The sequence below is a fragment of the Etheostoma spectabile genome, chromosome 5 (genome assembly GCF_008692095.1).
Source record: "Etheostoma spectabile isolate EspeVRDwgs_2016 chromosome 5, UIUC_Espe_1.0, whole genome shotgun sequence".
Lineage (NCBI taxonomy): Eukaryota > Metazoa > Chordata > Actinopteri > Perciformes > Percidae > Etheostoma > Etheostoma spectabile.
The window spans coordinates 26,565,638-26,581,689 of record NC_045737.1 but is presented as its reverse complement, the minus strand read 5'-3'; the positions used below and the strand labels follow the sequence as shown (position 1 = coordinate 26,581,689).

Genomic DNA, 16,052 nt, shown 5'->3' with positions numbered 1-16,052 from the left:
GGGTGTGGGCATGGGATTGCCAAAGAGGCTTATTTGAAAGCGGGCGTATATTTGAGGCAAGGGAATGAAAAGAAGTGGACCACAACGCTCGCCATTCTTCAAATACGCCCCGTCACATCTTCACTCTTTGCTTTCAGGTGGTGGGTATTTAAGGAAGGTGGGGTCTCAGTATGGCATGGCCTGCAGAACATGCAGCAGAAAATAAAAACATGTGGACGACAAGGTGGATCATAGAGGTTTAGGTGCACAAAAGAAGGGGTGTCCAATGTTCTCCTTTAGTGGTTTCCTTTTAATTTGTGCAAATAAAATACTGGATTAATTCAAGGCAAGTGTGGTTGTCAGAAAGGTCCTTTAATGCTGCTAAAGTGGAGCATTTCATGTAATCTCGCGGGGTTTGGTACAACACCATAATGCCGAAGAAATAGGAAACCTTCTGAAAAGACTCTTTATAGCACCAAAAAAAGGCTTTGCCATGAGAAAAGAAAAAGGAAAAAACAGGAAAAGTATAAATATAATGTTATGTATACTGTACATTGCAACTGACACTGTCACATGCAGCAGTCTTGGAATGAAGACAAACATAGACAGTATAGTAGTATGATAATATTTGAATTATTATATAACTATATGTGGAGAATCCTATTAGAAATTTTTGTTTTTGTGTGTGTAATAAAACCCATATGAAGTCCACACCACTGCATGGTAGACCATATAAACAATATAATATAACAGCAGACCAGATGTTATAAAACTGCAATTGTATTTTACATTAATTAATAAATCAATTAATGGACCCTCCTGCCGTGCATATACCCCAATTTACGTCGAGGGCACACACACACACACACACACACACACACACACACACACACAAACACACACTTATCACCTCATCATCATGTATATGATAAAATAAGGAGAGGTTTCTAAAACTAGTGGCCTAGTTCTGAGTGTGCCCATGCAGTCTAAACTTTATTTTCAGTGTGGAATCTGTGGGGGATTATTGGACGCCTAAACCGAGCAAAAATTGTCACAAATTGCTGGTTGTCGAGGGGCGAATGACAAGATAAAGAATATGAGAATTTTTGCCCCTGACACCTCGGTTCATATTTCATTGCAGAAACCGGCCAATCACTCACATGTTGTATTTAGTATTATTACACTTCAATATCATGTTTAAGTCATGTGTCAAAATTGAAGGATTTATTTTTCCTACCCAACCTTTAAAGAAAATACATTATTGTATGTATCTGCTAATTATACTATAATTTTGTCCAGAATTATACAATCCTTTCAGTTTACAGCACCTATTGATTAATATTAGACGCACTTTTTTTAACCTTTTCGATTATAATGTGAACTAAGAAAAACAATAACATGAATATTCCGCCGGTTGAGTGAAGTACAGTGCCGCTCGATCATTTTTTGATATATAGCTCTGCATTGATTGCTGGACTAATAGTGCTTGTGCCCCTATACTCGCGCCCAGGCTTTTACCACTGCTATCATTATTAGGCTACTCATCATTATTACTGCTCCTACTGCATGTGGCTGTACTGCTATTGCACCATCATTACCAGCAGTGATGTTACAAGGGTAGACGACTTAGTTCTGTCTTTGTAAATGAAATAATGGCTGCGGTGTAGAATGAGTAGGGGAGATTACTGCGTGGGTGAGGATGCAAGTGTTGGAGGCATATTACTAACCATTTACACACATAATACCAATTTTTTCTTTTCTTTTTTTCTTTGGTCACATCCCACCCCTTAACACCTCTCAGTAGATGTAGAGCATATGTTTGCTTTTGCCATGTTGATTTTAGGGGGAGTCACCTGCCGCTGTTCCCCTCCCTCACCCACTTTAACATTAAAAGTTCAAGTCCCATTTTCACCTGACCACTGATCAGCTGGTTGGCTATCTTGACCCCTTCGGATGCTCATTAAAATCTAATCTGGTGGAAGAAGAAAAAGGCAGCAGACATAACACTATCAGTAATTAATCGATTTTAGCTGGATTATATTAATCTTGTACAAACGGCAAAGTACACAAGTTACACAAAGTGAGAGCGCTAAACCGCGGCGCTTTGTTGTGGCGTCCCTCTGCGCCCCTGTGTGCTGTGTGCGTAAAGACAGCCTCTCCGTCTCAGACCTTCAGTGCTGTTATTGTTTCTACCTTTGTTTGCTAGATGGCGCTCTGAGTTGTGGGACCATCTGACACAAGAACCGCCTCATAGCCTCTCTCTCTCTCTCTCGCTCTCTCTCTCTCTCTCTCTCTCTCTCTCTCAGCTTTGCTCTCAGCCCACAGTCCACCGCGCAGCACAGAGCAGCTTTTCCAGGGCCATTTTTGAACCAGGACTTTCAGCAGCTGCAAGCGACTCGAAAGCGAACCCCACCGCTGCGAATAGTGTGGGAGTTTTATAATTGCATTATCCTGTGTCGACTGACATTTTTGTTTGTTTTGTTAAGCTGTGAGGAATCACATCGATTAAAACCAGCGATCAGCAACGCATTTAATGTAAACTGACAATAACACACACTGTCGCACAATATTTGAGCTTTAGATAATTAATTGTTTGTTTAAGCGATGTGACGTTGCAGAATATATACACTAATTCATATTTAAATTACGTGGAAAGAAACAAAAGGACTTTATCATCCATGTTCAAATAAATGACTACTTATTAATTTAAGTAAAACAGGCATTCTTAATCTGACCATGCAACAGATAATTCAATTCAACTTTACAGTAAATCTTTACAGCTGACATTTTTAGCAATTTGGCTTTGCAGAATTTTTTTTAACTGATTTTTTTATTTTTTTTATTTTAACTGAACTGTTAAAGTGTCTCTGAGAAAGACTGTATTAGCTGTAGTAACCCCAAAACAGCGTATTGTTTCTGTTAAAATCTATAAAAATGAACGAAAATGTACGTACGTACAATTTAATAATTATTAGGCTTTTTTTTAATAATCCAACGATCATCTGTCCAATTTTATAATCTGTTTTAGATTGGTTGGACCCGAGAAAAAAAAAAAGGTCCATTGTATTGTTTGCTGAGTGGCCCACTCTGCTCTAAGATATACGGCTGCAGTTACACTTTCACTAAATCGCGGCTTGTCGGTGTCTGACGTTGATGAATGTGTCGGAGACTGGGAGAGCCTTTTACAGCTGTCTTAAAAGCGCCGTGGACCCAGACCAGCCAAAAACCGATCAGGTGCTGGGGCCTTCATACGGAAGTCAATGACAAAGGAACACGCACTTTGCACATATTTGGAAAGAGCCACTTGCAATGAAAAGTAAACTCTGCAAACGCTAGTTTTTGAAATCGAGCAACCTTTTCCCTTTGACATTTGTGATGTAAATTGAAACAATATCAAATGATGTCAATTGTTTCAGGTTGTGGTCGTTTAAAGGAATAAGAGTGCAATGGTGAATCTTTTTTATGAAGCTGACATTGTTTTTTAGTTAATGTTGTGTTCATCACCAACTGCGAACCATCGTTTAATTTGCCAACAGATCACTTGACAGATCCAGAGAATGGATTTCCTCTTACGTGACTGAAGATGAACACAGTACAAGTGCAGCCCATGTGGGCTGGAAATGTTGATTTTGGATTGTTTCCTCACTGTGTCTCCATCTATTCCTCATATGTAGCTAGACATCTGAATGTATTAATGTAAACTACACTGCTATAACGTAGAGCTAATTGTAAAATTAAATGGGAATTAAAAACTGAGTCTTTTTGGAGTATGGTAGCTCCTGTCGGTAAATAGTAGGCTATAGTTGATCCTTATGTTGACGAGAGAATGGTATATTTTATATGCCATTAGAGGAAGTGCTCAGGAACTCTTATGCCTTTTACAGCGGACAGATGTGAAGAGGAGAGCTTTAAAACTTACCGGGACCTTCTAGTTTACAGAATAATCTCTTTAATCACAGACAGGAGTTTTATTGTTGATTGAGCTGTATTATCCATTTGTCCTACACACTCCCTCCAACACACACACGCACAGTCCCACTTCCTCCCCAATGGATCCTGAGTGGCACATCAGGTACTGTATACGGGGCTTCTCCACCTGCAGCCCCCCCAGAAAACACAAACCCAAGCTTCACCTTATTCCCCCCAAATCCGCGTCTTCTCTTGCTGCTATTTACACGAGTTGGCCTACACTTTGCTAACATATTATTAGCGAAGGGAGGGAGAGAGGGAAGCACCATTTCTATTATTTTTTGGAACAATGGGAATAGGGCCCGTCATACATTTTGAGTGTTTGAGTAAGGCTCTCTTGGTATTTGTTTTCCTCGACTTAACAAGCCATCATCTCACACATGCATATAGAATTGGAATTGCTCAGAGATCCCGCAGGCAAAGGGCGGGTTGCGGGTTCAATTAAGGTGGAATAATGCATGGGGACAAAGCGTATGATGACCTCGATTGAAATTGATCAGAAAACGCATTCACCAAAAAACACACACACACAGAGTAGCCCCTTTGTTTTGACTCAATGTTGCCTCTTTGTGTCTGCACTGACGCCATACAGTATCTGCCTCTCTGAAATCGCAAGCTACTTTGATTTTGGAAATAATTTCCAACGCCTGAATACAAAGCTAAGAATTTAATACCACCCAACCTATGTCTAGACTAATTCACTCCTTTTTTTTGACATTTCTTTCTTTTCTTCCTTAATCGAATTTGCCACATTTAAGCTGGCGTGTGGATTTTGAGGCATAAGCAGCCATTTGGGCTCCAACCATGGAATGACAGAGAATAGGAAGGTTTGTCATAATTTCATAAGTAGAAAACAAGATATTTCACCGCCGCAGTGGGATTTTAACGAATTAAAATATCTCACTGCTTGGCTGTGATAAAACGGTACAGGATTGAGAGGCGCTCGCTTGTTAAGTAACTTGCTGTCAGTATAGTTAGCAGTGCTCTGATATGGACGGTGGCTGCAGAGCCTCATCTCTTGGGGTTTTAATTAACAAGCTGTCTCAAAGCTGTAGAGCTCCATCAAACAGTCTCTCTCTCTCTCTCTCTCTCTCTCTCTCTTTCTCCCCATCACTAAATCCTTCTTCCGTCAGTGCCGTGGGTTCTCTCTCAAACTTTAGAAATTCTGGTTCACAAATCAACTTGTTACCACAGTATGTGCACCAGCTGATAGGGTGTAACCACTCTGAGAAGATTTGCAAAATATAAATGACTTTTTTCCTCTTTTTGCTTAGCATCTATTTACTCGCACTGCTACACACGTTTATTCACCAGACGTCCACACACTGTACATATTCTGTTGGGTTTGACTTCAAGGCTGACTGGTGCATGAAGAACTGTTGCTTTTCTCTGAAGCTGGAGTGATAGACAGATGACTTTTATATTCTGTTAAAATGGATGGAATATTTTAATCTGCTTCACAAATGTTACTTTATGCACCTTTAACCTGCAAAACATGCTCTGAGTGATCTTAAGCACACTCAAATGTGAGATATAGTCATTAGAAAAAGGCAGTAGTGGAATTTAAGGGAAATATTTTACTCCATTCTTAAGATTTTGCATACAAAACTAGAATAGGTTTATAAAATAGGATGCACAGTTAAAGATGAAACAACCCAACAGTGTATAAAATGGTTAAATTGAGCTCCACATCAACCAACTACACATTAATACATCAGATATAATGATGGAGTAATATAATAAGAACACTCACAGGGGAACTTTTTCTGAATTAGGAGTAATTTTACTTTTGACAATTTGAGTACATGTAGCTGACAATACTCATGTACTGTTACTTATATTACATTTTTAATGCAGAACTTTCAAGGGTGTGTTTTTGTTTTACAGTATTAGTACTTTTACTGAAGGATCTGAATACTTTCTCCACTACATGGAAAGGTTGATTTACGGAAAGGTGACCCTCAGTTTTTATTTCTCCAGGCTAAATATGGCCAGTTTGAAATCCACTTTTAAGAATGAAATGAAGGTGACTAACACACTGAAGGAAATCAAGCAAGGACTTCCGGGTCCTTTAAGGATGAAGAAACATAAAATAAAGTATTTGTGTGTGTGTGACTGAGTAATGTTTACATAAGCGGTCACCGCTGCAGCCAATGTAAACCGCCAACCACCTCTTGATTTACCACAGTATTACAGTAAGCACTGGCTTTAGATGAGATGTGTCTCTGGTAAAAGAAGCATATCCCTCTCTCTCTCTTTCTCTCTCTCTCTCTCTCTCTCTCGCTCTCTCTCTGTCTCTCAGCCTATAGTAACCTTGGTGCTGGGCTCCCACCGTTGCCCAGACGGGGGTAATTTGATAGCAAGGCAAGGTCAAGACAGTGCGCTGTCCATGGTGCTGCGGCGGGGCAGGCTGGATGTTATCATCAAATTAGACAGGACAAGTTTCAAATCGATGCCACCCCCGGATGTCTAGAGACCGCCAGCAGTCGGAGTTAAAGTCCTAACAAGTCCCCCCCTGACAGGTCAACACCTCAACACAAACACACAGCACTGATGCTGCAGCCTACAGGTCAGCAGCGCTGTGTTGGCGAGATAAGCACCAATCCCATTGAAGACTCTAAGTGAAATATAGCTTTAGGTCCACTGTTATTCCGCGGGCAGCTGAGGCTGGATGTCGTGCTTTTATAAAGATTTTTTTTTCTACAGTATACTTGAAGTTCTTGTGCTAATTCTTTTTTCTTTTTACGGTCTTTGTGTATCGGTTTGTGATGAATGTCAAGACCACCCTGCAGACACACTCATTCATGCACACACAGACACACAGACACACAGACACACAGACACACACACACACACACACACACACACACACACACACACACACACACACATACACACACATCTACGTTTGTAATACAATCCATGCACATCCGGAAGGTCGAAAGTTTAGGTAAAAACATGACTTTTTGGTTAATGTAAACTGCTGTGAAAATGCTATACATATTTATAATACATATAGTTATGGACCAAAAGGTTGCACGGTCAGTAGCATAAACAAAGTTTCTTTTCATCTTGACAAGATCAAAGAGGATGTTTCATGGATCTTTTTTATCCATAAAATGCTTATTATAATAACTTATATTCTATGCACTCCAGTTGCCTGAAATGAGCTGCATTTAACTTGTCACAGATTCTGAAAAAATATTCTTTACTTTAATTGAATAATTTGAAAAAAAGAATTCAGAGTGAAATAGCTGTTCCTAAAAATAAAATGTCCCTTTTTGGCAGCAACTTATACGTTCTGCTTTAAATTCCCTACATTGAAAATAGTTTTAAAATGTATCTCAATGTAAGCCAAGTATACATTTCTTTGTTTTTGTTTGACAAAATATATGATATACTAAATAATTAAATGTAAACATTGTTGGAATTGTTAAAAAATGGAAAGTTGCACTTAATAGATGTATTGTAGGCTATGTGTTACTCACAGAATAAATGGCATTAGTAACAATTCATTTGTGAAAGATCAGAAGGGAATGGTTTGAGAGGGGATCTCAAAGAGAAGGGAAGAGGGCCCTGATTAGAGCTGCTGCCAATCTGTCACCGCCTGACAGCTTTTGCTGCAGGGATAAACAGCAATAAAGTAGGCTTGGCCGCTGTGTCGTTAACTTCACACACTATCACACGCGCACAGCGCGCCACCGGAGGAGCAGGTAAATTCACTCAACTCCTCACAGGGCCCCGCTCGCCTCTCATCGTCTCTGTCTCCTTCCCTGCATGTCAAACTAGCCCTTCCTCCGTCAAACTCTCCTCTTTTCATCCTGCCTGCTGACTCAGGTAGCAAACACAATGAGGACCTTAGCGACAAGAAAGAAAGCTATTCAACCGGATGGAGAGATTGTGGACAAAAGAGAGAGAGAGAGAGAGAGAGAGAGAGAGAGAGAGAGAGAGAAACGTTATATTTGAATGGCTGATAAAGAAACGAACTAGATGGGAACAAAGTGTGAGCCGGCGGGATGGGAAGGAGGGGTTAGGCATCAGAGAGCAGGCTGCAAGGTGACTGCAGTCCCTTTAATAACACAAGTTATTAACTCGGTTAATCACGGGGATTCAAAATGAACCCAACTTCACTTAAGGGGTCTTGCAAACCATGAAATGCACATCAAAAACATACACCTGCCAATCCCAGCACCTATATTTCAGCAGCCCCCCCCCCACTCCACTCTGCTTGCGAGCTGTCTGTCATGGTGTGGCCTGGCTAATTTGAGTTCATTGGATGGCAATAATTTCATTTAGACCTTCATCTCTTTTTGGGCAGGATGTAATGAGGATGCAGGGTGCTGCCAGTGAAAGGCCGCTCCCACAGTAATAATAACTTGGATCTTATTCTTACCCCACGCACTGCCGTGTTTATCCTCGGAGGGCTGCGTCCACATGATGAAACTCATCTATAATGTGTGATTTAATATCGCGTTGCACTCTTTCTTTCTTTCTTTTTTTTTATCAGAGATTTTAAACCCAAAAGAGAGAAACGGCAGGCTACGGTGGGGTTTAGTTCAGGAATACACTGCAAAAATAGTTGTTTTAACACATATTTGAGTCTATATTGAAGTCAGAGTTAATTTGTATTTTTTATTTGGAACGATTTCAAAAATATTTTATTAAAATAAAACCGGAAATATTACCTATACAGCATATTTGACACTGTCAGATGTTTTAAGTTTGCACGTTTTCAAGAAAACACGTTTAAAGAGAAAATATGTGGCTGATGATTTTTTAAAGGGCTTCATTTTTTTTGCAGTGTAAGTCAAGGCCTTTTCTCTAACCACCAACTAATCGATATCTCACCAAGTCCAATGCGGTATTGATTTAGGGAGGATTGTACTTTGAGGATTTCTGGAAATGCCTCATTATTTCGTTGCTTTAAGTGCAAGAAAATATTGTTTCATTTACAGTCGACCTTCGATTTAATACGGTCGCTTTAAATAAGACTGTGCACTTAATTGTGTTCTCATGGATGACAATTCACTTCTGGTGGTGGGGGGGCTGGGGTTTTGTACTAATTCAATGGTTTGTAAGGTGAACTGCTCTTTTTTTCACTACAAAATGGACTAAGAGCCACTTTCAGATGAAATTCCACTTTCTCTTTTTCAGATAAACTCTCAGTAAACTTTGAGAAAACTATGAATACAATTCCATGGATACTATTCTTTTGTGTTTTCGTTAAAGATTAATTTATGCTTCTTCTTCACTACACTCACTTTGTTTTTCGATGGATATTTTTTGTATAATTGTTATTATATACATTCAACTATTGTTCAACAGTCTCGTTTATAATATCGGATTATCCAGGTTATGAATTCATTAAAACAATTCGGTTCAATAAAATGGATTCATTTGGTTAAGATGTAGCAAATTAGTTTATTACAGTACATTTAGATTCTAAAATAGGGAATATATGGTCAGATGTAGATTTTATAATACCACATAATTTATTATAATATTTTAGAACAGAGTATTAGGTCGGTATTATTATGATTTTATGTGGACATATCAACACATGGAGAAAAGAAGTTTCTGGGTAATTTCTTTTAATTTATGATCGATTATTGGTCCACTGTTTATCAACACTATTTGTATTTTAATCGATGGAATAGAATGAAATATATGCATGTAACTCAAATATACAATATACACTTTGGGATTGTTTCCAGGTGAGTGACAGCAATAGATTCAAACTCCATTCACCGTCTTCTTGTAACCTAATGAAGAAATACCGGGAGACGTTACGCATCCCTATAAAAGTTTCTTTTTTTGTTGGCCAAGTGCTCACAACTTAGAAAATGTCATGAGAACACGCATAGACACATGCGTAATTAAAATTGGCATTTGTCAATATGTTATTTGAAATTTGACAAATTACAGCGTGCTAAATAACACATTACAGGTGTTAAGTTTTCCGATATCCAGTCGCATTTTACAGCCTGAGAAAGGCCCGGATCACAGGCCTACCTAGAGCCCCCTCCTTCTGGCTGCCATTCATCAAGACAAAATGACCAATTTTCCCCAGTAAGCCGTCGGTGGCCGGTTAAACTAGGCCAATGAGCGGTGTTATGCTTCCTTTCCTGCCTCCTTCATCACTGCTTGCCTAACACTGCGTCTCTGAAATCATCAGAGTATAGCTCCAAATCTTAAAAGTCAGAGCTCATTCTTCAAATGTATTGCGTTTCAGGGGGTGTTTTTTACTGCGGGAGTCTTTAGGCCAGCAGAGTATCAGAGGAGGTGTAATTGAGGGGGCGGTGAGGGGATAGAGTAGCGGTCCGCCTGAAAGCTGCCATTAAAGCCAAATGGACTGAACACCGTAAAACGGCTCTGCCAACAGCTGTCCCACAATCGGAATCTTATATGCCACGCACCACACACACACACACTTCAGGCCATGCTGCTGATGTAGTGGCACTTAGAAGTATTAGACAGCAAAGCCGAGAAAAGAAAATATCAAGGAATAACCACGAATATCCCGGTAATATTTGTATTATGTTACTACAGGACTTCAGCCTGGTGGTGCTTCTTGGTGATTTGGGTCTCTAAAGGCTTTTTTCACCTCTCTACAAGTCTTGCTCTTCTTATAATAACGTGGGAATTGCAATTTTTACTGGGATAGTCGATTTGCGTTGAATATTTTCACACATTATGGTTTTTACAAGAGCCCCAAGACAGGTGAGAGCAAAGGCTGAGAAATAACGGGTCACCCAGATGGTTCTGTGTGTGTGCGTGTGTGTGTGTGTGTGTGTGTGTGTGTGTGTGTGTGTGTGTGTGTGTGTGTGTGTATGTGTGTGGGTGTGTGTGTGCGTGTGCGTGTGCGTGCGTGCGCGTGCGTGTGCGTGTGCGTGAGGAGAGGAAGCCCAGGATATCATTACACAAGTTTACACAGTTCCCGTCTTGTGTGGATTTGCTTAAAAACTCTTAATGGTAGTTCATCACTCCACAATGGTGTTTTTTCGCAGTTGTGCATAATTTATATATTGTTTTAATATATATATTTTATATATATATGTATTTTACTATTTAATATATACAGTATGTGTGTGTGTGTGTGTGTGTGTGTGTGTGTGTGGTGTGTGTGTGTGTGCATGAATCAAATGATTCATATAATTAAACAGATAGAAATTAAAGAATACATTTGCATGTTTCTGATGCATCCCTTAAGAGGGCCCAGCACTCCCCACTTGGTGCAACACCTGTTCCCAGACGCGCATCTCTCAGCAGAGGTGCACCGTCCTCGCCCTTCAGAATAAAGCCCAGTCACACACTTTAAATGTGATGTCTGCGGCCCCAAGTATGTCTTCGTCTACGACTCCTTATTAGAATAGAGGAGAGAGGCGATTGAAGAGGAGTTGTTTCCACTGGATTAAATGGTTTCTCTGCAAGTCAATGAATATGTAATGATGTCTAACGAAACCGGCCAGTGAGTTCTGTGCTCTTGTACACAGGCCCTACTACATCAAAGACCTCTTCTGCTGAGGAAAACCACAGTCTAGAGCCGGGGCAGAGAAAAGAGGGGCAGAATAGGGGAAGAGAAGAAGGGATACAATTTTGAATGCACCTCCAAGCTTAAGCCAGACATTCTCCCTCAGTCAATAGACGATAAAGTGTTTGCTCACGTAGAGAGAGAGAGAGAGAGAGAGAGAGAGAGAGAGAGAGAGAGAGAGAGAGACTTTTTTAAAGCAAGGGTGTGGGGTGAATTTACATTTTTTAAACCGCTTTGGAAATATTGTTTCTGATAAGCAGTCATGCCAATAAAGTAATTGAATTGAATTGATAGAGAAGGGGCGAGATGGAGAGAAAGAGAGTTCCTCCACCATGATTGTTAAAGGTATTTCGCCCTTAGTATACCCGATAAAACATTGATTGTTGCAGTTAGTTGACCCGTAACATTTGGGGGTTAGTTTTCCCTTCTGAGCTGAGCATATAATTATGCAAATAGTGATCTGACAGTGATCCGCTGGAGGAGTGCTGAAGGAGAGAGTGTGTGTGTGTGTTGTGATGTGTGTGTGTTAGTGTGTGTGTGTGCGAGGGGGGCTGTCAGAGGGGTGACATTCCAACTTTGCCTAACGCCTGGTTCTGTTGGAAAGAGTTGATCTTCTGCGGCGATGGCGTGCATATCAGAGTGGGTCAGAGCAAGCAAGCGTGACAACAACTCTCTTAAAGTTAAAATTAAAATACCAGGCTGTGGCAGCACAGGGGTCCCCCCGACTTTTTCATGTCAAGGGCCCTACCCACCATGATGCTATTTTCTGTATATATGATTCAGTGTGTCGCTGTCTGGACGACTATAGCTAGGAGAATGGAAGCTATAATCAAATCAGTCATACATATTGTACATACACACGCTGTGCTAACTTCTAGTGAGTAGAAAGAGAGACGTATCAGAGTATTTCTCGTTTGGTTTAGGGATCCCTCCCGGCCGGGGAACCACAGAGACGAGCCTAAACTAACACCCCGTAGACATGAAGAGATCATCGATGTCTTTAGAAGTGCGGAGACAGCTACATGTGACAAAGTGATGCATGAGTGGTCAATGTGAATGCACAGGGCCCTCAGAGAGTCACTTAAAGATAAATAGGACATAGCCGAATGCTACAGGAATCACAGGATCACAGATGAGCAAATTTACATGACATAAACTTACTTCCCACAACTTTTAATGCAGTCATATAGGCTAATCGGTAAAGTAGACTTACTAGACAGTGAACATGTCTTAAGGCATACAATAATTCCTGGCCGACTATCTAATTCAGTTCGCTGTGTATTAGTCGTCTGCCTTGATGATCACTGACTGGAGGTCATCATTTACGGAGCCACTACATCATTGCTTTGGACAGAAGGCAGGTTATTTAATTAAACTCCGAAAATGCTCACTAATACAAGGCTACGAGAGACTTTCTTTCTCAATATCACAGAATTGTTAAATTAGATAGTCTTCTCCTCAGTTAGTTCTGAAAACACTTTTAAGACAGAAAGTTGAGTAGGCTATCGTGTGTGTGTGTGTGTGTGTGTGTGTGTGTGTGTGTGTGTGTGTGTGCGTGTGTGCGTGATTGAACGCCTCTCTTTAATCAGCGGCCTGACACTGTGTGAGGGGGACTCGCCTGGTTCCACTTGTTGTTCAGGGGTTAATGGAAAAGATTTCTAAAGATTTATTGAGGGGGCGTTTAATGACCTGATCGGTTTCACCGTGTGAAAACAAATGATGCTGTAAAACCTCGCTGAGTTGGAGGGATGGGGGGGTCACTTTGCCAAAAGTAATGACCAAAAAGAGGGGAATTACTGTGTATAGTTTGTTTTCTTTTTTTAAAACACTTACTTAGGCTACTCACTAACGATGCAATTCCTTCACCGATATTGCGCTGTTTCCGAACCTGACCTAGAGCCCGACAGGACATGACATGTCCAACCTTTATCTTCCGCTTAAGCTTAAAATAACAACACTGAAGTAAAGGGAAACTGGGGGTTTAGCTTGTTCAGAAACATGACAAAAGGCACTTAGCAATTATGTGGCAGCAAATGAAGGAGTTGGTCTTCCTTCTCGGTTAGATTTCATTGAAGTCATGTGAGATGATGACTCAGGTCATTTTTCACTCGGTGCTCAACTTTCTCGTCCCTCTGCACTCGCTGTTCACTTTGGGGCACATCTCTCCTACTCCTCGGTTCCAGCGCACCGGACTTCCTAGTGTTGCGGATTTCTTTTCCACATATTGCTCTAACGTGCGATACTCTGCATCGGCATCAGTGCATGTTTCTGCAAGAAATCCACGAGGGAATAAAAAGCAAAACGGGATAAAAATCTATAATAAAACAGGAACATATGTACAGTTTAAAAAGCAAGTTGCAAAAGTTCGTTTTATTAGCTTTCGACAGATTTAATAGGTGAATTACAAAAATGAAATCAACTTCTAAATTATTTCTTAAGACAGTCGTTTAAAAGCAAAATGGATCAAAGGGAGAATGAGAAAAAACACATTAGAGAATATATGAAATATATGTGACCAGGCTGGACACTCGCAGTTATATGAAACCCAAAGGCTTATGCGATAAAACAAAAATAGTAAAATATACCATAAACCAGCAACAGTCTTCAAGAGCAATTGGCACAATGAGTCCTCTTTTATTTGCAGACTGTGCTTTAGATTTAGGCTGATCTAACATCTTTAGGTTCATTCACATATGGCTTGCAGGATATTATTAAAAAACAGGGAACAGAGTCTTGTTTATTCCTAAGGCAACAATATACAAATTACAGAGTGAAAAAATGAACTGATTGTAGCTGTAAAGCAGAAAGATGAGCAATGGTATCTTGAAACGAAACTCATCAAATCAAATAATAAGCTAACTTCTTTGCTTTGAGATCTGAATCAAATTAAAAGGAAATTAGGCCTGCAACCATCAGCTACAGTTGTCTCATTACAGCAGAAAGATAATCCACAAAAGCCTTCAACCATAAACACAGTGGCAGGAGAGGCAGGATTTCACAGTGTAAAAGTTAAACAATGGGAACTATTTCAAGTTTTAAAAAAAAGGAAAAGGTATATATTTCAGAATGTGTCTAAGGTATCATAAGATTTGGTATCCGGTTTGAGTTTTTACTAATGTCATGACACATTAGAAATGTATTCCATTAAGCCTCGAGTGGTTTATAAAGCACACCAGCCTCGTGGATTTTTTTTTTTTTTTTTTATCATGCTTGTGTCACAGAGTCAGATTATGTGCAGTTGAGCAGGCATCTGATTTTGTCACTTCTAAGCACACAAGAAGAAAACTTCTGTGGGAGGAAAAAGGGTAAAAAATAGATGTGTTACATTTCTCCAGCATCTAAGGAAATATCATTCAGGCTTAGAATAATATTGAAATCTTGGATTTCCTGACACGTGTAAGGCGATATATTGAGGCTTTATGAGTGTTGTGAGCTGACTTCTGGCTCCTGTTAAAATGAGATATCCCTCAAACCCATTTTGATGCTTGACTTTAAGTAATTTTAAATATGCTCACTGCCCGGAATATTCCATATTCAGCACAGGTTGTGTTTGTTTTATTTGTTTCATCATATTCAATCATCCCCAGACATCAATTTCAAGAATATCAAATTGAGAAAAAAAAGACATATATTTAAAATAAACACAGAAAGATAGACTCTCCACACTTTTGCCGATCAATCCTACATATATTCTAAAGCAAACACCTACAGCTCAAGTATTGGCTTAATATAAAAGAAATCAAATAGGAATGTGTGTATGAGACATTGCATGCAAATTTAGCTCAAAGGTAAATAAAAGATATCTCTTATTATAAGCACTGCAATCCCAGAAATATATGGCACGAGTTTGAACAATATTTTGCACAAAGTTGAATAGGAAACGTCTGGTTTAAAATCTGACTGCATGTGCAGAGAAGTTAGAGAATGAAGAAGTAAAAACAACACTCTTTGTTAAAAAAGAAAGAAAAGGTCACCAGTTAAGAGGAAAAAAAACATTTGTGGCGGGAGGAAGATGGGCACTGATCCAGTTGAAATGAAGTTAAACCTTAGCAGAAGATAGCATACAGCTGATTTCGGAGTAGGCAGTCCAGGCTTTAGGACCATGAAGGAAAAGGAAGAGGAGGAAGAGGAGGGAGAGGAGGGAGAGGAGGGAGAGGAGGGAGAGACTGAGCAGTGCAGACTTGAGGGCAGGCGGGGCATTAGCTCAGTTCAGGCTGATGTCAGGACAATTAGAGGTGCACCACAGCGCATTGTGCACAGCGCCTGTCAGCCTTAATCTCTGCTGCCGTGGCCCGTACCCGCAGCCAGGCCACAGCCCACGGGAAGCGCTAACACTCAGGCCCATATTGCTTTGACAGTTGCGCTCATCTAGAAGTAATGCAAAACGTTATTGTGATGTATACATGGTGACCCTGTACTTTTGTCTCTTACAACAACAAGGCCCTGTGTGTGCACCGCCAGGGAGACCTGGAAGGGAGAAATGACACTCAGGAAGAAGACGGAGGACAGGAAGAACGAGGGAGTTTGGAGAGGGAAAAAAGTGCAGAGAGGATCTGGAACCTTAGCCCCCCCC

The 16,052-nt window shown here is 40.2% G+C and overlaps 1 protein-coding gene and 1 long non-coding RNA gene across 2 annotated transcripts in view; one reads left to right on the top strand and one right to left on the bottom strand.

Annotated features, from left to right (window-relative positions):
* LOC116690004 (uncharacterized) overlaps positions 1 to 16,052 on the top strand; it is a 22,163-nt gene that overhangs the window by 3,592 nt on the left and 2,519 nt on the right. The gene's annotated exons all lie outside the window — the stretch shown is intronic.
* Positions 15,603 to 16,052, bottom strand: part of arb2a (ARB2 cotranscriptional regulator A) — a 222,730-nt gene continuing 222,280 nt past the window's right edge. The window contains exon 12 of the mRNA XM_032516685.1: positions 15,603 to 16,046. The gene's annotated coding sequence lies outside the window, so the exon portion shown is untranslated. The remainder of the gene's footprint in view (positions 16,047 to 16,052) is intronic.